Genomic DNA, 24282 nt, shown 5'->3' with positions numbered 1-24282 from the left:
CAACGCTTTCACAAGGTCCTCCTGGCCCTCCAGACATGGCTCACAATCGAAGCAGAAACTACTGGATAGAAGAAGGCACCATAGAAGAATCGCCGGGACTCGGGCGCAAGGCTGATTCCGTGCATCGCCAACCCTCGCGTTCTTGCTGCATTGTGTCATAGGTGTCTCCTTGCGCAGTCCTCCGCCTATGAAGGTTCGTACTATCTCAAGCTTGTGAGAATCTTGCATGTTGTTGACACGACACTTGTTTCTACCATGGATTAGTTTGCATGCCTGTCAAAATAATTTGCCAAGAGCGATTGTTAGTGGGGATAAAATCTACCGGAAGATTGCTTTGATGGATTAGAGTCTGAAAATGGCTTGCATGTGGCCATCTTTGCACAGTCATAGCGGTTATATTTGGATAGATCATATGACTATCTTTGGCGTTCATTGTAAAACGGTGCCCTTGCTGATTTGTTACCTGGTTCATTCGACGCACTCAGCATATGCGATCATTGGACTGGTCCAAATTGGACATATATGGCATTTGATAATCAAGCCATCTCTTAGAAGGACATGTTTATGAAACTGGATTAACTATTTGCGAGGGTCACGATGGCACTGATTCCTCCAATGGGGATGTACTGATATTTCCAGACTTTGTTCGATATAGGGGATTAACTCATTTTGATGTGGATGCACATCAGAGTCATGATATTCAATGTGGTATTTTGGGCCCTGTTGTCATTAAGAAGTTCAAAGATGAGCTATCTGCTCCATGTCTCACTACTTATGTAGATGTAAAACCATGGGGCCTAGCTATAAAACCATGGGCCCCAAGTATGCAGCAAATTTTATTTGTTATGGCTCTAATGCGACTGGTGCAATCTCAAGCCACAGCTATGGATATGTTACCCCAGATGATGTCAACAAGGTTTTGGATGAACTTTTGGACCGAGTGTTCTTGGCTTCCCCGCAGAGCAGTTGTTGTGGCCAGACAAATAATCCAGAGGAACAGACTATGCAAAATCTAGTTGGGCATGCTGACGAACTGCTTTCTTTTAGAATTGAGGATGGGCAAATCAGGGAGCAGGTTGTGAGGCAAACAGTAATTCAGGGTACTCATTGTGAGAGTTTCTTAATGTCTTGACTTTTGCACAGATTCATGATGATTGTCCTCGTCCGTTATTCTAGCTAATGAGGGTCTATATTCCAGCTGATGACACATTAGTTGATGACACATTATTTCGTTTATATTCTTTCCAGCTAATGATCGTCCTCGTTCATCTATATTCCAGCTGATGACACATTATTTCGTTTATATTCTTTCCAGCTGATGACACATTATTTTGTTTATATTCTTTCTAGCTGATGACACATTCTTTCCAACTTATGATCGTCCTCGTTCGTTATTCTAGCTAATGAGGGTCTATATTCCAACTGGTGACACATTATTTCGTTTATATTCTTTCCAGCTGATGAGCGTCTATATTCCAACTAATGACAAATTGTTTTATTTATATTCTGTTCATGGGGCCCCACATGTGTTATGTTGTCTATAGAGCAGTGTCGCGAACCATCTCTATAGACTTTGTGTTGTTCTAATGTCACTGTAACATTTTTTCTTTAAGTTTTGATGTGACAAATATACTGCTTACATCCCAAGTTCAGTTGAAGGAATTTCTTGGAGATTTTATCCTTTGCAGTGATGTCGCTTATCCTTATTTTACATGTTGTATATTTAGGAGTGACAAAGCTCTTTTGATGCCTCTCAATAGGCTGTTGTAATTTAGGAGTGATGTAGCTCCTTTGATGCCTATGAATAGGCTCTTGTAAGTTCAACTTTGTAATTTTATATTTTGAATATCAATATAACGGTAGGCCTATATAGAGCTATGGGTTTTTCCCTTGAGCCCCCAAGGGTTTTTCCATCCATAGTAAGGGACCTTTATTTGAGTGGGGGTGTTAGCTATATATAGTCTGTCTATATATAGCACCCCAGGTCCCCTCTATATATTCCTATCATGTGTGCTCAGTTGACACACTTCTGGGGTTCCACTTTCGGTGTCTCGTGTCTATCTTCTCTTCTCTCTTCCTCCATTCCTCGTCTCCCTTGTGCACTGTTCAACACTTCTTCTCTTGGATCCAAATTTTCTAGTATATCTTGCATAAGTAAATATTGGAGAGAAGGGAGGGGTGGCTCATCACTTGTCGATATCTAAATAGGGCAAGGAGTTGGGTGCACAATGGCTAAGCTTTATGTTGCCTCTACTCTCAGATCGAGTGTAATCTCCTCATGCTCCCTCTCGAAATGCTATAGCTATGGCGGAGAGAGTGTGTCAATGTCTTCCTCATTGTCCTCTTGCACCTCAGTGCACAAAACATATATGGCAAAGGCTATATTTCACTCGATGAGATCCATCGTGGAGTAGTCCTGGGATGAGGTGGACATGGCCTTGGCGTGGAGATGTTGCCCCACATGTACGAAGGATCAATTGATTACCTTTGCATGGCTTGATCCATCATGTAAGCTGTATAAAAAATCTATGGGGACCCATTTGAGAGCTTCGTTTGGAATAGAGTAGGTGAGAGGGTTTGCCACATCACAAAACGATACTAGTATACTAGAGCTAGGGTCTATGGTGGAAAGTGAGCTCTCTAGACTCAAGGTCTTGCAAAACCTAGGATATATCTGGTCTCCTATGTGTTTGAAGTGTATGGAGCTAATCCATGCCATAAAGGCAGGAGTGGTAGCCATGGCACACAAAGAGAGAAGGAAGGAGATTACAAGTGTAGGGAAGTAGAGAATGAAAGTAAAAATGAGCTTGGACTTATAGCTTTTATGTATCTAGGGTTTTAAGTAAAGGTTCTTTTTTAACCCTAAAGTTTCAAATTATAAAAACTCTTACCTTAGTTTCTTTATTTCAATACTTTAAAGTAATCGTTAAAAATACTCACATACACAAATGCTTCATTCTATATTATTATATTCTCGAGTATACTTGGATATATTGTTGAGTATATTCAAGACCGACTATAGAAAATATAGAAAGTTTTTAAGAAAAGAAATCTAAAAGACCTTCAAAATTCCTTGGATCCAATTTAATATTTAATTTTAAGAAATAAGTAGAAAATATGAGCTATAATATATCATTATGTAAAGACAATATTGCATAGATTATAGAACTCTAGCTTGCAATTTAATTATGATTTTAACCAGCACGATTAACTAATTACAGTATCTATTATTACACGCTTGGATCACAATAAACTAAGATTATCCAAATTGAAAGGACTTAGAAGTTTTAAAAAAAGTTTATATTCATTCTTTATAAAAAAAATTACAAGGATTCCACTATCTCAAGGATATGTGGAGAAGCACATTGTTTACATGTCATGGATTTCTCACTATGAATCTTGACTTTTCTAATATCTAACTTGAAATAGAAGTTGCAGAGGGGTTCATTGGATTTCTTGTCTCAGAAAAGAAATCGGCCAATGGTTCTTTGTGCTGACCACAAAAGAATTATGACCATTCCACAAGATAACCACATCTATGAGAACTGTATGTGTCTCATCTCGGGTATCTTGATCCAAGCTAATCAACTCCCCTCGCAAAAGTCACCATCTTCTATATTGAAAGTAAATGTAGAAAGTTTTTCTAGTGATTAAATACCTGTAATAAAAATATAACGTGTCCACTAAGATCATCCAGGACACGTTTTAGCAGTCCATCGGAAAGGATGTCTAGAAAACTCCGCCCGGCACTCCCATGGAATGTTACGGGTTTTGCAATCTAGGTCTTCCCGTGTCTGCCCCGTAGCGGAAGTATCCTGGCCGTTCCCACTTAGGATCGACCTGAATTAAGGTTTTCTAGTTTGGTCATTAGCTAGTAGCAACTAGCGTCAGACCCGAGCGAACTACTTTACGCAGAAACGCCAGGTCCGAAGTGGATTCACGCTGCACTTGGTTCAAGGAGAATGGGAAACGAGAGGGATGCAAGGCTCGACCTCTCTGCCATAAGGCATAGTCCCATTCCGTTCCCCTAAAACAGCGTGAATCGGATAACAGTTAACTCTAAGTCATCGTTCTCGTTACTTGTTTCGGTGATGACGATCATCCTCTGTTCGTTGAAGACTTTGAGAAAAGTTCCCGGTTAACCGGGACCACCCATCCATAGGACAGACCCATGGTCCATCCTCCGCACTTTCCTCGGTTTGTTTTAGTTATGTAATTACCTACCACATTAATTTGACATATAACAAACAGCTTCCTTGATTAACCCTGTTAAGCACTGGTTCCTTCACGTAATCTTATCACAGGACATAAAGAAAACAATATCAAACAACTCCTTTATTATCATTTTATCCTTTTATCTTTGAAATACAAGGAGTTCCGCCCGTAGGCTTGATCATAATCCGCCCGAAGGCTATCCAGTAATCCACCAGGGATCACTAATCCAAGTTTCCGCCCGTAGACTAGTATGCGGGCCTCGAGATCCAATCCCGAGTCACGTTAGCCTCTTGTGCAGGACCCGGAAGGCGAGGGATTTACGGCCAGAGCCCCCTCTGGCACCCAAGCGTCCTCCTGCTCCAAGTAGAACTCAACGGAGAGACCTCTCACGGCGGGTTCGGTCCACGTTCCCGGCGCGGTTAACAACCCCCTTGGTTAGGGTCAGGCAGGCAGTCGGGGGTAACTGAAGCTGCCTCTCCCTTCAGGCTTTCAACCTGAAGTATTTAGATATCTTTTCTTCCTTTAGTTCATTGAGCAAACAATGCAAACAGTGCTTTCTAAACTGTTACAAGCACAATCAATTCCAATGGTCGTTTAGCTGGCAAACTGTTAAGGAGTGACTCCTTTTCTCCGAATGCAACCCGCATTCGATTCGGAATCAATTGCAACTTGGCAAGATTCCTATCATTCTTGGGTTAGGGTCATACCCTACCAATACTTTAGGTTTTGTTATGGTAGATTCCAGCGACCATGTCACTTCAATCTATTGATTGGTCAATTGCTTCCAGGCAAATACCTAACTTTCCTTTTCCTTAGCAACTATTTCCCCAGGAAAGGTGATGTAACAGGATGTTTACTCATCCTTTTGTAGGTTAACTTAGCCCAATAACTTCCCAACATCATTTCCAAGAAATGACAAAACTCTCTCGTGGACAAATCTCAAGTCTATGCGATGTTGCAACTTTTTGTACATGTGTTGTATCTATTCCACAGGATCATTTCACCCTTTGAATGGCGTATTCAGGTTACGGAATTAACTTCAGGCGAGTAGCAGGGTTTAGGGTGTCTTCTTACCCAACCTATTCCTAATTATATTGGTCCACGGTCCTAGGAATTTCCAACCCAGTCGGAGTTTCATCATTTGAACGAATGATCCTTAGGATAAAACCTTAGATCATTTTATGCATGAGCATCCAATTGATTCGACATCTCGTGAATGTGTGTAAGATCTTTGGGTTTGCGGGTCTTGACTTGGCAACCAGTGTAAAACTAGGTCGAATTCTTATTGCACTAAACCCTAGTTAGCACTTGAGATACCTATCATATCGACCCAACCATGTCCATAAGAATCCTTGTGGTTTAGGTGACTTTAGTCAACTCAATATACTTGTCTTGTGTCACGGATGAACCTTTCCTAAAGGTAATAAACTAGATCTAGTGGAGATTAATAGTTACAATTACACCAATACGTGTAAACATGCGATTCACTGCTTCTACGCATCACATGGTTCACAATAACCCTATCCTTCCTTGGTAAGGTAACAATGCCTGATAACCTGGACACTAACTTTCCTAGGTCCTACTAGGACTTACATCAAATAGTCATGCCTACAACCTTAGAATCTTATGCTTTGACTCCTAAATGCGGCTCCTAATGAATGGCATTATTGCATGATGACTATGCAATACGCAACGTTCTCCTAGCTACAATGAAGTTCATACAAAACTACAGCTAGTGATAATTTATTCCATTTTACATGCCACTTGCAAGCCCATAAGATCATTTTTGTACTCTCTTCTATTTCCTTTCGGATAATATCTTATGGATGTTAACTTTTCCTCATGAAATCATTACGAGGAGGATGTTGCCTAACATGCGGCACATACTTATTCCTACCATTTCTAAGAAGAAAAAATGCACTTATAAATTCCATTTCTTTGCCTAAGTAATATATGTTTAGACTCATTACTTTGATAATGTACCAAAATAGCATCATGCAGCTAGTCTCCTAAGGCAGACAACCCGTTCGAATTCATGACATACTTCAACCTTGCCTAACGTTTCAAGAGATACTTTATCAAATGTCTTTTTACCACTGCCACATGCATTAAAAATAAGCGTAAAATGCATTCTTCCCTCTGGAACTAAGCGCACCTAATCATTTCTTTAAGCGAAAATAAACTTGAAAGAACCTGGACTTGTGGGCTCGGGGAGATATCCACTTGTATGCTCGGAGATGAACCTTCCGCAGTCGCACCTTGAGTCCTTTTAGGGGCCATCGTAGGCGTGGTTTCAGCTTCTGGGTTGCCTTTGCGGTCAATGAATTGACTTGCCTCGGAATGCAGCTTCCAGACCTTAGCCTTTTTCCCTTGTACGCAGGAGATTCCTTTGCGGGACTTTGGATAAATGGTGCTTGCGGAAGAGGGCTTTATCAGTCCTTTAGGAAAACCCGGGGTGGCGCGGAATGGGTTCAAGGATGGCTTGTGGCTTTGAAGTCTTTTTGCGAAAGCCTCTTACGACGGGCCTTATGGGAGGTCTTTATGAGCTTCACCTTCTCCTCTACAAGGTCCCCGGGGTATGAATAGACCTTTGGGGAGATGTAGTGGGAAGGGGGCTTAAGGAAGCCCCCCTCTTAGAAGCTTCTTAAGAAGCTTCTAGTCGTCAGCAGCACGTTGATGGGGGGGGAAGGGGTCGTGATCCAGGCGGGCGGCGGACTGGCGGACTGGGGGACTGCAGCGCGGCGACCTCCTCCTACAGCACGGCGACCTCCTGCTGCAGCACGGCGACCTCCTCCTACAGCCGGCCCTCTGTCTGCACGGCCCTCCCCTCTAGCCTCCCCCCCTCTAGCTAGGGGGTGTTTATATAGGCATGGGGGGAAGAAGGCCTCCACCACGTGGAGGACTCATGCCCTTCCCTCCTCATGCATTCCCTACTCACTCTTCCTTAGGCCATACCTCCCCACACTCCCTCTCCTCCAGCCATGCATCGGCTGGGGGAAGGGATAATAATAAATTTTTTTTGCCTAAAATCTCCAAATTGCCCCTTCAAAAAGGGTGTTCCCTCGCGGCTTTTACGTTCTTCAACCTCGGCCTCTTATTTACAATGTGGAGGCCTCATTTTTGAGCGTGCACGGTATGGATTATGCTCCCAATAATACGATGTAGGGGATAACCTTGCACAGGGTTTACACGGCGTGCGGGAAGTTAATATTTACGGTACGCAGTGTGCGGAAATATTACATTCTCTCCCCCTTGGAAGAATCGAGATGTCCTCATCTCGAGATAAACTGAGGATATTGAAGATCGAGAGAGCTTTCATCCATCCAGGTAGCATCCTCTTCGGGATAATCTTTCCACTGGACGAGGTATTCCTTCAAGGTTCTAGATCTTAGCTGTCTCTCCCTAACATCTAGGATCTTATCCGGTCTTAGTTCAAGGACTCCTTGACTAGGCATTACAATTTGTTGGTCATCAAGTACATGATTTGGGTTGGGTACATATTTTTTTAAGAGACTAATATGGAACACATTGTGAACCTTTAGGTTATCAGGAAGTTGCAATTTATAAGCATTGGGTCCCAGGCATTTGAGGATTTTATACGGTCCACAATACCTTGGACTTAGCTTCTTGCATTCACCTAGAGATAAAGAACTCTTTTTCGGCCGTACACGAATGAAGACCATGTCTCCTTCTCCGAAGACCCTCTCTTGGCGTTTCAAATCCGCATATGCCTTTTGTCTATCTTTGGCTGCTTGTATGTCTTGTCTTATTGACCTTATTTGGTCATCCATGTCCTCCAACATTTGTCTTGAAGCTTCCACCCTTAGGGTAGGATCAGAAAAGTTTAGGGGACTTCGACAATCATGACCATACAATGCCTGGAAAGGCGTCATTTGAATGCCCTGCTGGTAAGAAGCATTGTAGGCAAGTTCTACTAACGGCAAGTACTGAATCCATCTCTTCGGTTCCCGACAGCAGTAAGCCCTAAGCATATCCTCAATGATTTGATTTACTCGCTCTGTTTGTCCATCTGTTTGGGGATGGTAGGCAGTGCTAAAACAGAGTTGGGTCCCAATAGCTTCAAAGATAGCTTTCCAGAAGTGTGAAGTGAAAAGAGAGTCTCGATCGCTAATGATCCTTCTAGGTAACCCATGTAGCTTGAATATTCCTTTGATAAACACTCTAGCAATGTCGGAGGCTTTATAGTTTGTCTTTACTGGAATCAGGTGTGCAACCTTAGTAAGCATGTCAACTACAACCATAATGGAGTCGTATCCTCCTTGGACTTGGGGTAAGCCCACCACAAAATCCATACTGATGAATTCCCATTTCATTTGGGGAATGTCAAGTGGTTGCAATTTTCCTGGCATCATGACATGTTCAGCCTTGATACGTTGGCAAGACAAACATTCGGTGACATATTTGAGAACGTCACCCTTGAGCCTCTCCCAATGATAGCTCTTCCTAATTGCATTAAGAGTTTTTGCATAGCCAGGATGTCCCGCGAAAGGGGAATCATGAGCTTCCCATAATATCTTCTGCTTAAGTGACTGGCTTGTTGGAATACATAGTCTTGTTCTGTAGTAAACAAGTCCATTATCAGTGGAAAATTCCCGATACTTAGCTTGTGACTTCAGATTCTGCTCTTTGGTAGCTATTTCTTTTATCATGGTTTGGTAGGCCAAATCATGGCATGCCTCCTCTCTAGCTAGTTCGAGTATAGGGTTGCTTGGCATAGATACCTTTGTAGCCAGAGATCTGGCCGTTGATGGATTCTGCAAGATTAGGGAATTTAGGAATGCCTTGCGACTGAGTGCATCGGCAACTACATTCTCTTTCCCTGGTCGATACTTGATTTCAAAATCATATTCCTCCAATACTTCAATCCATCGACGTTGCCTCATGTTGAGCTCGTTCTGGGTAAAAATCCATTTGAGACTCTTATGATCTGTTACTAGAGTAAACTTGTTACCCAACAGGTAGTGTCTCCAAAGCTTTAGAGCATGGATGATAGCTAATAACTCCAGATCATGCGTGGCATAATTCTTTTCATGACTCTTCAATTTCCTCGAAGAGTATGCTACTGGATGACCTTCCTGCATAAGAACACACCCCAAGGCAAGAATGCTGGCATCAGTTACTACCTCGAACTCCTTATTGAGGTCAGGAAGTTTCAGAATAGGTGCCGATACCAAACATTTCTTCAATTGGTCGAAGCTATTTTGCTCGGGAGTTGACCATGTAATGGAAGTCTGCTTCTTTAGTAAGTCGGTAAGAGGTGCTGCAATCAAAGCATAGTTTTTGATAAAGATCCTATACCATCCTGTCAAGCCAAGAAAACTACGTATCTCTTTGACGGATACGGGTATTGTCCATTCAAGCACATCTCTGACTTTGGCTGGGTCTACTGATATTCCTTCTGATGATACTATGAATCCTAGATATTCAATCTGACGTTTGAAGAATGCACACTTCTTCATTTTTGCATACAGCTTATGAGACCTCATTGTCTCCAAAACAATCCGTAGTTGAGGTTCATGATCTTCTTCCTGTTTAGAATAGACTAAAATGTCGTCGAAGAAGACAAGCACGAAATCATCAAGATATGGTCTAAAAATATCCTGCATTAATCTATTGAAGGTGGCAGGTGCATTTGTAAGCCCGAATGACATAACCAAGAATTCAAAGTGCCCATATCTTGTATTGAAGGCTGTTTTTGGAATATCCTCATCATTGATCCTGATTTGATAGTAACCTGACCTGAGATCAATTTTGGAGAAGATCTTTGCACCTTGAAGGCGATCGAGAAGCTCATCTATTCTAGGAATAGGATACTTGTTCTTGACTGTTGATTGATTCAACCCACGGTAATCAATACATAGTCGAAGTGTCCCATCTTTCTTTTTCTGGAATAGAACTGGAGCTCCCCATGGTGAGTTGCTAGGCCGGATGTAACCCTGATCTAACAGTTGCTTGAGTTGTTCCTTCAACTCAATAGCTTCCGGAATAGACATTCTATAAGGTCTCTTTGCAATTGGCGCAGCTCCAGGTATTAGCCTTATTTCATGATCAACTTCTCTTGGGGGTGGAAGTTCAGTTAATTCCTCAGGGAATACGTCAGCATATTCCTTTAGCCAAGAGGGACCCTCATGAAACTCTTGCTTTTGATCTAACTTGTTGAGTTTGGTCAAGTAAACAGGTAATCCTTTCCTAACCCCTTTTATGATCCGCGATACTTTGGCTAACTGGATCCTTGGCACTCCCGCTTCACCTTGAGTCGTAACAAACTCTCTTTCAGAGTTTTGGAAAGAAACTTGACCCTTTCCACAGTGGATGTGAGCGTCATTAGGCTTAAGCCAATCCATCCCGAGTAGGCACTCATGGATACCTAAATTCATGACTCTGAATTTGACTGAGGTTTTCTTTCCTCCCAGATAGAACTCCTCCTTAGAAGTTTGCCTAGCACAAGTTACTTCACGACCGTTTGCCAATTCCACAAGCAGGGTAGGTGCTTCTACTGTGGCTATTCCTAATCTCTTAGCACACGCTGGTGAGATGAAGGAATGTGTACTGCCACAATCAATCAAGGTTTTAAAACCTTTACCTTGATAGTCCGACGGTGTCTGAATCACCGAGAATTGGCGATTCGGGCCCTTCTTATGTAGAGCGGCATGGACCGTCGCTCTTTCGAAATCCGCTTCCATAGTCGGGTCTTCCCCTTCTTCTGCTTCACATCTTTGCCTATTGATAATGCAGGCAGCTCTTCCTCTACCACGGGTGGCGGCTCCTTGACCGCGCCCTGCACCTTGACGGAGTCCTTCGCTAAGCTTGGGACATTGCCTTTTGAAGTGACCGAGTTCATTGCAGTGGAAACATCGGATGTTTCGGCCATTACCGTGAGTAGGAACAAAGTTGTTGACGTTATTTGTCCTTGCTTTCTTCCTTTGTCCCTGATTGTGGCCTTGAACTCTCTTAACCTGGGGTCTGAATGCTCCTCTGTTCGGGTCGCTATAAGACCAATTCTTAATACTCCTTGGTTTAGCTTGCACTTCCTGAATTATAGGTGCCGCTCGAATGAGTGCATCCTGAAGATCTGATGGACGCATAGATTCGAGACGGGTATTTACAGGTGGATTTAAGCCTGCGCAAAATTTGGACACCTGCTGTGTCGTGTCCATTTGTGGCGCATACTTTAAGAGTGAGACAAATTTAGAGTAATATGCGTCAAGAGTGAGTCCTAACTGTTTTAGCTCATAGAACTCATTCATTTTCTGTGTACGATATGCAGGCGGCAAATATCTCCCTTGCACGGCTTGCTTTAACTTCTCCCAGGTAATGGACCCCTCTGAAATCCCTTGATCCCTGCACCATTGTTTCCACCATAGTCTGGCTTCACCGGTGAGTTTTAGTTTGGCGAGCATGGCCTGATTGGTAGGTGCAGTACCAGCTGCTTCGAAGTAGTCCTCCATAGATTCAATCCAAATCTCAGCGTCCGACTGGACGAATCTGCCTCTCCCGTCAAACTCGGGTGGCTTTATCTGTTTGAGGAGGAACTTCTTCTCCTGGATCACAGTCATACTTGATGTAGGGGGCGAATTTGGAACCTGTACCTGGGGTTGTGCCTGAGTAAGAGTTTTCTTAACATTATTATATGATAATTGACATTAGCTTATCTTTAGTTCAGCTAACTCGTAACTCATGAAGCAACTTAACTTTTTGCAACAACCTTGATGCACAATCGGATAGTGATAAAAAGAAGTCCTTATCTATATTTATATGGCGTAGCCTCATACAACATCTCGAGTGATGATAATCCAATCATTACATTTTAGTTTGGGGAGAACAACATTGTATTGGATTTGTCTACAGGAACTGTGTAATAGTAGGGTTTTGGGTCATGAATCTTTAGGAATCGATAACTCATCGGAAGTTCAGGATATCCTTTCCGCTGGAATCCATACTTCCCATGGCGGCCCAATACCTTAATCCTATCAGCTGGAATTACACGGGTTACTTCCTCATATACATATGAGTTCAATTCAACTCTCCGACCTCGAATATGCAAAGTCGAATTTACGTGAGCTTCCACAAAAATGAACAGCTTCACGATTTTCAAATCTTCCAACCACTTGATCCTCTTCAGGTTGGTCTGTAGATAAGCCAACCGGTGGGCAGCTATGTAGTAGATTCCTGAAGACCCAGTCCATCTTCGCTCTATATATAGAGGTGATGGATTATAAATCTGCTCCAGGATGTTCATCATTTCAATTCTCTGCCTATAATGCGGAGAATGCATTGCAGTCATAAACATGATCCGGAACACCAAAAACTTGTTCCACGCCTCGTAATTCTGCACGACAGTATTGAAGATGAGGAAATGTTTGGACAGGAACAATTTCTTTACTTCATTTTTAATGAAATCTCATGAAAACAATTCCATTGTTGGTCGGCTCTGATACCAACTGTAACGTGTCCACTAAGATCATCCAGGACACGTTTTAGCAGTCCATCGGAAAGGATGTCTAGAAAACTCCGCCCGGCACTCCCATGGAATGTTACGGGTTTTGCAATCTAGGTCTTCCCGTGTGTGCCCCGTAGCGGAAGTATCCTGGCCGTTCCCACTTAGGATCGACCTGAATTAAGGTTTTCTAGTTTGGTCATTAGCTAGCAGCAACTAGCGTCAGACCCGAGCGAACTACTTTACGCAGAAACGCCAGGTCCGAAGTGGATTCACGCTGCACTTGGTTCAAGGAGAATGGGAAACGAGAGGGATGCAAGGCTCGACCTCTCTGCCATAAGGCATAGTCCCATTCCGTTCCCCTAAAACAGCGTGAATCGGGTAACAGTTAATTCTAAGTCATCGTTCTCGTTACTTGTTTCGGTGATGACGATCATCCTCTGTTCGTTGAAGACTTTGAGAAAAGTTCCCGGCTAACCGGGACCACCCATCCATAGGACAGACCCATGGTCCATCCTCCGCACTTTCCTCGGTTTGTTTTAGTTATGTAATTACCTACCACATTAATTTGACATATAACAAACAGCTTCCTTGATTAACCCTGTTAAGCACTGGTTCCTTCACGTAATCTTATCACAGGACATAAAGAAAACAATGTCAAACAACTCTTTTATTATCATTTTATCCTTTTATCTTTGAAATACAAGGAGTTCCGCCCGTAGGCTTGATCATAATCCGCCCGAAGGCTATCCAGTAATCCACCAGGGATCACTAATCCAAGTTTCCGCCCGTAGACTAGTATGCGGGCCTCGAGATCCAATCCCGAGTCACGTTAGCCTCTTGTGCAGGGCGCGGAAGGCGAGGGATTTACGGCCAGAGCCCCCTCTGGCACCCAAGCGTCCTCCTGCTCCAAGTAGAACTCAACGGAGAGACCTCTCACGGCGGGTTCGGTCCACGTTCCCGGCGCGGTTAACAACCCCCTTGGTTAGGGTCAGGCAGGCAGTCGGGGGTAACTGAAGCTGCCTCTCCCTTCAGGCTTTCAACCTGAAGTATTTAGATATCTTTTCATCCTTTAGTTCATTGAGCAAACAATGCAAACAGTGCTTTCTAAACTGTTACAAGCACAATCAATTCCAATGGTCGTTTAGCTGGCAAACTGTTAAGGAGTGACTCCTTTTCTCTGAATGCAACCCGCATTCGATCCGGAATCAATTGCAACTTGGCAAGATTCCTATCATTCTTGGGTTAGGGTCATACCCTACCAATACTTTAGGTTTTGTTATGGTAGATTCCAGCGACCATGTCACTTCAATCTATTGATTGGTCAATTGCTTCCAGGAAAATACCTAACTTTCCTTTTCCTTAGCAACTATTTCCCCAGGAAAGGTGATGTAACAGGATGTTTACTCATCCTTTTGTAGGTTAACTTAGCCCAATAACTTGCCAACATCATTTCCAAGAAATGACAAAACTCTCTCGTGGACAAATCTCAAGTCTATGCGATGTTGCAACTTTTTGTACATGTGTTGTATCTATTCCACGGGATCATTTCACCCATTGAATGGCGTATTCAGGTTACGGAATTAACTTCAGGCGAGTAGCAGGGTTTAGGGTGTCTTCTTACCCAACCTATTCCTAATTATATTGGTCCACGGTCCTAGGAATTTCCAACCCAGTCGGAGTTTCATCATTTGAACGAATGATCCTTAGGATAAAACCTTAGATCATTTTATGCATGAGCATCCAATTGATTCGACATCTCGTGAATGTGTGTAAGATCTTTGGGTTTGCGGGTCTTGACTTGGCAACCAGTGTAAAACTAGGTCGAATTCTTATTGCACTAAACCCTAGTTAGCACTTGAGATACCTATCATATCGACCCAACCATGTCCATAAGAATCCTTGTGGTTTAGGTGACTTTAGTCAACTCAATATACTTGTCTTGTGTCACGGATGAACCTTTCCTAAAGGTAATAAACTAGATCTAGTGGAGATTAATAGTTACAATTACACCAATACGTGTAAACATGCGATTCACTGCTTCTACGCATCACATGGTTCACAATAACCCTATCCTTCCTTGGTAAGGTAACAATGCCTGATAACCTGGACACTAACTTTCCTAGGTCCTACTAGGACTTACATCAAATAGTCATGCCTACAACCTTAGAATCTTATGCTTTGACTCCTAAATGCGGCTCCTAATGAATGGCATTATTGCATGATGACTATGCAATACGCAACGTTCTCCTAGCTACAATGAAGTTCATACAAAACTACAGCTAGTGATAATTTATTCCATTTTACATGCCACTTGCAAGCCCATAAGATCATTTCTGTACTCTCTTCTATTTCCTTTCGGATAATATCTTATGGGTGTTAACTTTTCCTCATGAAATCATTACGAGGAGGATGTTGCCTAACATGCGGCACATACTTATTCCTACCATTTCTAAGAAGAAAAAATGCACTTATAAATTCCATTTCTTTGCCTAAGTAATATATGTTTAGACTCATTACTTTGATAATGTACCAAAATAGCATCATGCAGCTAGTCTCCTAAGGCAGACAACCCGTTCGAATTCATGACATACTTCAACCTTGCCTAACGTTTCAAGAGATACTTTATCAAATGTCTTTTTACCACTGCCACATGCATTAAAAATAAGCGTAAAATGCATTCTTCCCTCTGGAACTAAGCGCACCTAATCATTTCTTTAAGCGAAAATAAACTTGAAAGAACCTGGACTTGTGGGCTCGGGGAGATATCCACTTGTATGCTCGGAGATGAACCTTCCGCAGTCGCACCTTGAGTCCTTTTAGGGGCCATCGTAGGCGTGGTTTCAGCTTCTGGGTTGCCTTTGCGGTCAATGAATTGACTTGCCTCGGAATGCAGCTTCCAGACCTTAGCCTTTTTCCCTTGTACGCAGGAGATTCCTTTGCGGGACTTTGGATAAATGGTGCTTGCGGAAGAGGGCTTTATCAGTCCTTTAGGAAAACCCGGGGTGGCGCGGAATGGGTTCAAGGATGGCTTGTGGCTTTGAAGTCTTTTTGCGAAAGCCTCTTACGACGGGCCTTATGGGAGGTCTTTATGAGCTTCACCTTCTCCTCTACAAGGTCCCCGGGGTATGAATAGACCTTTGGGGAGATGTAGTGGGAAGGGGGCTTAAGGAAGCCCCCCTCTTAGAAGCTTCTTAAGAAGCTTCTAGTCGTCAGCAGCACGTTGATGGGGGGGGAAGGGGTCGTGATCCAGGCGGGCGGCGGACTGGCGGACTGGGGGACTGCAGCGCGGCGACCTCCTCCTACAGCACGGCGACCTCCTGCTGCAGCACGGCGACCTCCTCCTACAGCCGGCCCTCTGTCTGCACGGCCCTCCCCTCTAGCCTCCCCCCCTCTAGCTAGGGGGTGTTTATATAGGCATGGGGGGAAGAAGGCCTCCACCACGTGGAGGACTCATGCCCTTCCCTCCTCATGCATTCCCTACTCACTCTTCCTTAGGCCATACCTCCCCACACTCCCTCTCCTCCAGCCATGCATCGGCTGGGGGAAGGGATAATAATAAATTTTTTTTGCCTAAAATCTCCAAATTGCCCCTTCAAAAAGGGTGTTCCCTCGCGGCTTTTACGTTCTTCAACCTCGGCCTCTTATTTACAATGTGGAGGCCTCATTTTTGAGCGTGCACGGTATGGATTATGCTCCCAATAATACGATGTAGGGGATAACCTTGCACAGGGTTTACACGGCGTGCGGGAAGTTAATATTTACGGTACGCAGTGTGCGGAAATATTACATTCTCTCCCCCTTGGAAGAATCGAGATGTCCTCATCTCGAGATAAACTGAGGATATTGAAGATCGAGAGAGCTTTCATCCATCCAGGTAGCATCCTCTTCGGGATAATCTTTCCACTGGACGAGGTATTCCTTCAAGGTTCTAGATCTTAGCTGTCTCTCCCTAACATCTAGGATCTTATCCGGTCTTAGTTCAAGGACTCCTTGACTAGGCATTACAATTTGTTGGTCATCAAGTACATGATTTGGGTTGGGTACATATTTTTTTAAGAGACTAATATGGAACACATTGTGAACCTTTAGGTTATCAGGAAGTTGCAATTTATAAGCATTGGGTCCCAGGCATTTGAGGATTTTATACGGTCCACAATACCTTGGACTTAGCTTCTTGCATTCACCTAGAGATAAAGAACTCTTTTTCGGCCGTACACGAATGAAGACCATGTCTCCTTCTCCGAAGACCCTCTCTTGGCGTTTCAAATCCGCATATGCCTTTTGTCTATCTTTGGCTGCTTGTATGTCTTGTCTTATTGACCTTATTTGGTCATCCATGTCCTCCAACATTTGTCTTGAAGCTTCCACCCTTAGGGTAGGATCAGAAAAGTTTAGGGGACTTCGACAATCATGACCATACAATGCCTGGAAAGGCGTCATTTGAATGCCCTGCTGGTAAGAAGCATTGTAGGCAAATTCTACTAACGGCAAGTACTGAATCCATCTCTTCGGTTCCCGACAGCAGTAAGCCCTAAGCATATCCTCAATGATTTGATTTACTCGCTCTGTTTGTCCATCTGTTTGGGGATGGTAGGCAGTGCTAAAACAGAGTTGGGTCCCAATAGCTTCAAAGATAGCTTTCCAGAAGTGTGAAGTGAAAAGAGAGTCTCGATCGCTAATGATCCTTCTAGGTAACCCATGTAGCTTGAATATTCCTTTGATAAACACTCTAGCAATGTCGGAGGCTTTATAGTTTGTCTTTACTGGAATCAGGTGTGCAACCTTAGTAAGCATGTCAACTACAACCATAATGGAGTCGTATCCTCCTTGGACTTGGGGTAAGCCCACCACAAAATCCATACTGATGAATTCCCATTTCATTTGGGGAATGTCAAGTGGTTGCAATTTTCCTGGCATCATGACATGTTCAGCCTTGATACGTTGGCAAGACAAACATTCGGTGACATATTTGAGAACGTCACCCTTGAGCCTCTCCCAATGATAGCTCTTCCTAATTGCATTAAGAGTTTTTGCATAGCCAGGATGTCCCGCGAAAGGGGAATCATGAGCTTCCCATAATATCTTCTGCTTAAGTGACTGGCTTGTTGGAATACATAGTCTTGTTCTGTAGTAAACAAGTCCATTATCAGTGGAAAATTCCCGATACTTAGCTTGTGACTTCAGATTCTGCTCTTTGGTAGCTATTTCTTTTATCATGGTTTGGTAGGCCAAATCATGGCATGCCTCCTCTCTAGCTAGTTCGAGTATAGGGTTGCTTGGCATAGATACCTTTGTAGCCAGAGATCTGGCCGTTGATGGATTCTGCAAGATTAGGGAATTTAGGAATGCCTTGCGACTGAGTGCATCGGCAACTACATTCTCTTTCCCTGGTCGATACTTGATTTCAAAATCATATTCCTCCAATACTTCAATCCATCGACGTTGCCTCATGTTGAGCTCGTTCTGGGTAAAAATCCATTTGAGACTCTTATGATCTGTTACTAGAGTAAACTTGTTACCCAACAGGTAGTGTCTCCAAAGCTTTAGAGCATGGATGATAGCTAATAACTCCAGATCATGCGTGGCATAATTCTTTTCATGACTCTTCAATTTCCTCGAAGAGTATGCTACTGGATGACCTTCCTGCATAAGAACACACCCCAAGGCAAGAATGCTGGCATCAGTTACTACCTCGAACTCCTTATTGAGGTCAGGAAGTTTCAGAATAGGTGCCGATACCAAACATTTCTTCAATTGGTCGAAGCTATTTTGCTCGGGAGTTGACCATGTAATGGAAGTCTGCTTCTTTAGTAAGTCGGTAAGAGGTGCTGCAATCAAAGCATAGTTTTTGATAAAGATCCTATACCATCCTGTCAAGCCAAGAAAACTACGTATCTCTTTGACGGATACGGGTATTGTCCATTCAAGCACATCTCTGACTTTGGCTGGGTCTACTGATATTCCTTCTGATGATACTATGAATCCTAGATATTCAATCTGACGTTTGAAGAATGCACACTTCTTCATTTTTGCATACAGCTTATGAGACCTCATTGTCTCCAAAACAATCCGTAGTTGAGGTTCATGATCTTCTTCCTGTTTAGAATAGACTAAAATGTCGTCGAAGAAGACAAGCACGAAATCATCAAGATATGGTCTAAAAATATCCTGCATTAATCTATTGAAGGTGGCAGGTGCATTTGTAAGCCCGAATGACATAACCAAGAATTCAAAGTGCCCATATCTTGTATTGAAGGCTGTTTTTGGAATATCCTCATCATTGATCCTGATTTGATAGTAACCTGACCTGAGATCAATTTTGGAGAAGATCTTTGCACCTTGAAGGCGATCGAGAAGCTCATCTATTCTAGGAATAGGATACTTGTTCTTGACTGTTGATTGATTCAACCCACGGTAATCAATACATAGTCGAAGTGTCCCATCTTTCTTTTTCTGGAATAGAACTGGAGCTCCCCATGGTGAGTTGCTAGGCCGGATGTAACCCTGATCTAACAGTTGCTTGAGTTGTTCCTTCAACTCAATAGCTTCCGGAATAGACATTCTATAAGGTCTCTTTGCAATTGGCGCAGCTCCAGGTATTAGCCTTATTTCATGATCAACTTCTCTTGGGGGTGGAAGTTCAGTTAATTCCTCAGGGAATACGTCAGCATATTCCTTTAGCCAAGAGGGACCCTCATGAAACTCTTGCTTTTGATCTAACTTGTTGAGTTTGGTCAAGTAAACAGGTAATCCTTTCCTAACCCCTTTTATGATCCGCGATACTTTGGCTAACTGGATCCTTGGCACTCCCGCTTCACCTTGAGTCGTAACAAACTCTCTTTCAGAGTTTTGGAAAGAAACTTGACCCTTTCCACAGTGGATGTGAGCGTCATTAGGCTTAAGCCAATCCATCCCGAGTAGGCACTCATGGATACCTAAATTCATGACTCTGAATTTGACTGAGGTTTTCTTTCCTCCCAGATAGAACTCCTCCTTAGAAGTTTGCCTAGCACAAGTTACTTCACGACCGTTTGCCAATTCCACAAGCAGGGTAGGTGCTTCTACTGTGGCTATTCCTAATCTCTTAGCACACGCTGGTGAGATGAAGGAATGTGTACTGCCACAATCAATCAAGGTTTTAAAACCTTTACCTTGATAGTCCGACGGTGTCTGAATCACCGAGAATTGGCGATTCGGGCCCTTCTTATGTAGAGCGGCATGGACCGTCGCTCTTTCGAAATCCGCTTCCATAGTCGGGTCTTCCCCTTCTTCTGCTTCACATCTTTGCCTATTGATAATGCAGGCAGCTCTTCCTCTACCACGGGTGGCGGCTCCTTGACCGCGCCCTGCACCTTGACGGAGTCCTTCGCTAAGCTTGGGACATTGCCTTTTGAAGTGACCGAGTTCATTGCAGTGGAAACATCGGATGTTTCGGCCATTACCGTGAGTAGGAACAAAGTTGTTGACGTTATTTGTCCTTGCTTTCTTCCTTTGTCCCTGATTGTGGCCTTGAACTCTCTTAACCTGGGGTCTGAATGCTCCTCTGTTCGGGTCGCTATAAGACCAATTCTTAATACTCCTTGGTTTAGCTTGCACTTCCTGAATTATAGGTGCCGCTCGAATGAGTGCATCCTGAAGATCTGATGGACGCATAGATTCGAGACGGGTATTTACAGGTGGATTTAAGCCTGCGCAAAATTTGGACACCTGCTGTGTCGTGTCCATTTGTGGCGCATACTTTAAGAGTGAGACAAATTTAGAGTAATATGCGTCAAGAGTGAGTCCTAACTGTTTTAGCTCATAGAACTCATTCATTTTCTGTGTACGATATGCAGGCGGCAAATATCTCCCTTGCACGGCTTGCTTTAACTTCTCCCAGGTAATGGACCCCTCTGAAATCCCTTGATCCCTGCACCATTGTTTCCACCATAGTCTGGCTTCACCGGTGAGTTTTAGTTTGGCGAGCATGGCCTGATTGGTAGGTGCAGTACCAGCTGCTTCGAAGTAGTCCTCCATAGATTCAATCCAAATCTCAGCGTCCGACTGGACGAATCTGCCTCTCCCGTCAAACTCGGGTGGCTTTATCTGTTTGAGGAGGAACTTCTTCTCCTGGATCACAGTCATACTTGATGTAGGGGGCGAATTTGGAACCTGTACCTGGGGTTGTGCCTGAGTAAGAGTTTTCTTAACATTATTATATGATAATTGACATTAGCTTATCTTTAGTTCAGCTAACTCGTAACTCATGAAGCAACTTAACTTTTTGCAACAACCTTGATGCACAATCGGATAGTGATAAAAAGAAGTCCTTATCTATATTTATATGGCGTAGCCTCATACAACATCTCGAGTGATGATAATCCAATCATTACATTTTAGTTTGGGGAGAACAACATTGTATTGGATTTGTCTACAGGAACTGTGTAATAGTAGGGTTTTGGGTCATGAATCTTTAGGAATCGATAACTCATCGGAAGTTCAGGATATCCTTTCCGCTGGAATCCATACTTCCCATGGCGGCCCAATACCTTAATCCTATCAGCTGGAATTACACGGGTTACTTCCTCATATACATATGAGTTCAATTCAACTCTCCGACCTCGAATATGCAAAGTCGAATTTACGTGAGCTTCCACAAAAATGAACAGCTTCACGATTTTCAAATCTTCCAACCACTTGATCCTCTTCAGGTTGGTCTGTAGATAAGCCAACCGGTGGGCAGCTATGTAGTAGATTCCTGAAGACCCAGTCCATCTTCGCTCTATATATAGAGGTGATGGATTATAAATCTGCTCCAGGATGTTCATCATTTCAATTCTCTGCCTATAATGCGGAGAATGCATTGCAGTCATAAACATGATCCGGAACACCAAAAACTTGTTCCACGCCTCGTAATTCTGCACGACAGTATTGAAGATGAGGAAATGTTTGGACAGGAACAATTTCTTTACTTCATTTTTAATGAAATCTCATGAAAACAATTCCATTGTTGGTCGGCTCTGATACCAACTGTAACGTGTCCACTAAGATCATCCAGGACACGTTTTAGCAGTCCATCGGAAAGGATGTCTAGAAAACTCCGCCCGGCACTCCCATGGAATGTTACGGGTTTTGCAATCTAGGTCTTCCCGTGTGTGCCCCGTAGCGGAAGTATCCTGGCCGTTCCCACTTAGGATCGACCTGAATTAAGGTTTTCTAGTTTGGTCATTAGCTAGCAGCAACTAGCGTCAGACCCGAGCGAACTACTTTACGCAGAAACGCCAGGTCCGAAGTGGATTCACGCTGCACTTGGTTCAAGGAGAATGGGAAACGAGAGGGATGCAAGGCTCGACCTCTCTGCCATAAGGCATAGTCCCATTCCGTTCCCCTAAAACAGCGTGAATCGGGTAACAGTTAATTCTAAGTCATCGTTCTCGTTACTTGTTTCGGTGATGACGATCATCCTCTGTTCGTTGAAGACTTTGAGAAAAGTTCCCGGCTAACCGGGACCACCCATCCATAGGACAGACCCATGGTCCATCCTCCGCACTTTCCTCGGTTTGTTTTAGTTATGTAATTACCTACCACATTAATTTGACATATAACAAACAGCTTCCTTGATTAACCCTGTTAAGCACTGGTTCCTTCACGTAATCTTATCACAGGACATAAAGAAAACAATGTCAAACAACTCCTTTATTATCATTTTATCCTTTTATCTTTGAAATACAAGGAGTTCCGCCCGTAGGCTTGATCATAATCCGCCCGAAGGCTATCCAGTAATCCACCAGGGATCACTAATCCAAGTTTCCGCCCGTAGACTAGTATGCGGGCCTCGAGATCCAATCCCGAGTCACGTTAGCCTCTTGTGCAGGGCCCGGAAGGCGAGGGATTTACGGCCAGAGCCCCCTCTGGCACCCAAGCGTCCTCCTGCTCCAAGTAGAACTCAACGGAGAGACCTCTCACGGCGGGTTCGGTCCACGTTCCCGGCGCGGTTAACAACCCCCTTGGTTAGGGTCAGGCAGGCAGTCGGGGGTAACTGAAGCTGTCTCTCCCTTCAGGCTTTCAACCTGAAGTATTTAGATATCTTTTCATCCTTTAGTTCATTGAGCAAACAATGCAAACAGTGCTTTCTAAACTGTTACAAGCACAATCAATTCCAATGGTCGTTTAGCTGGCAAACTGTTAAGGAGTGACTCCTTTTCTCTGAATGCAACCCGCATTCGATCCGGAATCAATTGCAACTTGGCAAGATTCCTATCATTCTTGGGTTAGGGTCATACCCTACCAATACTTTAGGTTTTGTTATGGTAGATTCCAGCGACCATGTCACTTCAATCTATTGATTGGTCAATTGCTTCCAGGCAAATACCTAACTTTCCTTTTCCTTAGCAACTATTTCCCCAGGAAAGGTGATGTAACAGGATGTTTACTCATCCTTTTGTAGGTTAACTTAGCCCAATAACTTGCCAACATCATTTCCAAGAAATGACAAAACTCTCTCGTGGACAAATCTCAAGTCTATGCGATGTTGCAACTTTTTGTACATGTGTTGTATCTATTCCACGGGATCATTTCACCCATTGAATGGCGTATTCAGGTTACGGAATTAACTTCAGGCGAGTAGCAGGGTTTAGGGTGTCTTCTTACCCAACCTATTCCTAATTATATTGGTCCACGGTCCTAGGAATTTCCAACCCAGTCGGAGTTTCATCATTTGAACGAATGATCCTTAGGATAAAACCTTAGATCATTTTATGCATGAGCATCCAATTGATTCGACATCTCGTGAATGTGTGTAAGATCTTTGGGTTTGCGGGTCTTGACTTGGCAACCAGTGTAAAACTAGGTCGAATTCTTATTGCACTAAACCCTAGTTAGCACTTGAGATACCTATCATATCGACCCAACCATGTCCATAAGAATCCTTGTGGTTTAGGTGACTTTAGTCAACTCAATATACTTGTCTTGCGTCACGGATGAACCTTTCCTAAAGGTAATAAACTAGATCTAGTGGAGATTAATAGTTACAATTACACCAATACGTGTAAACATGCGATTCACTGCTTCTACGCATCACATGGTTCACAATAACCCTATCCTTCCTTGGTAAGGTAACAATGCCTGATAACCTGGACACTAACTTTCCTAGGTCCTACTAGGACTTACATCAAATAGTCATGCCTACAACCTTAGAATCTTATGCTTTGACTCCTAAATGCGGCTCCTAATGAATGGCATTATTGCATGATGACTATGCAATACGCAACGTTCTCCTAGCTACAATGAAGTTCATACAAAACTACAGCTAGTGATAATTTATTCCATTTTACATGCCACTTGCAAGCCCATAAGATCATTTCTGTACTCTCTTCTATTTCCTTTCGGATAATATCTTATGGGTGTTAACTTTTCCTCATGAAATCATTACGAGGAGGATGTTGCCTAACATGCGGCACATACTTATTCCTACCATTTCTAAGAAGAAAAAATGCACTTATAAATTCCATTTCTTTGCCTAAGTAATATATGTTTAGACTCATTACTTTGATAATGTACCAAAATAGCATCATGCAGCTAGTCTCCTAAGGCAGACAACCCGTTCGAATTCATGACATACTTCAACC

This window comes from Lygodium microphyllum, chromosome 7, assembly GCF_053477565.2.
Source record: "Lygodium microphyllum isolate KBCC chromosome 7, Lygodium_microphyllum_v1.1.10, whole genome shotgun sequence".
NCBI lineage: Eukaryota > Viridiplantae > Streptophyta > Polypodiopsida > Schizaeales > Lygodiaceae > Lygodium > Lygodium microphyllum.
The sequence above is the reverse complement of the archived record's forward strand: the minus strand, read 5'-3'. Positions refer to the sequence as shown.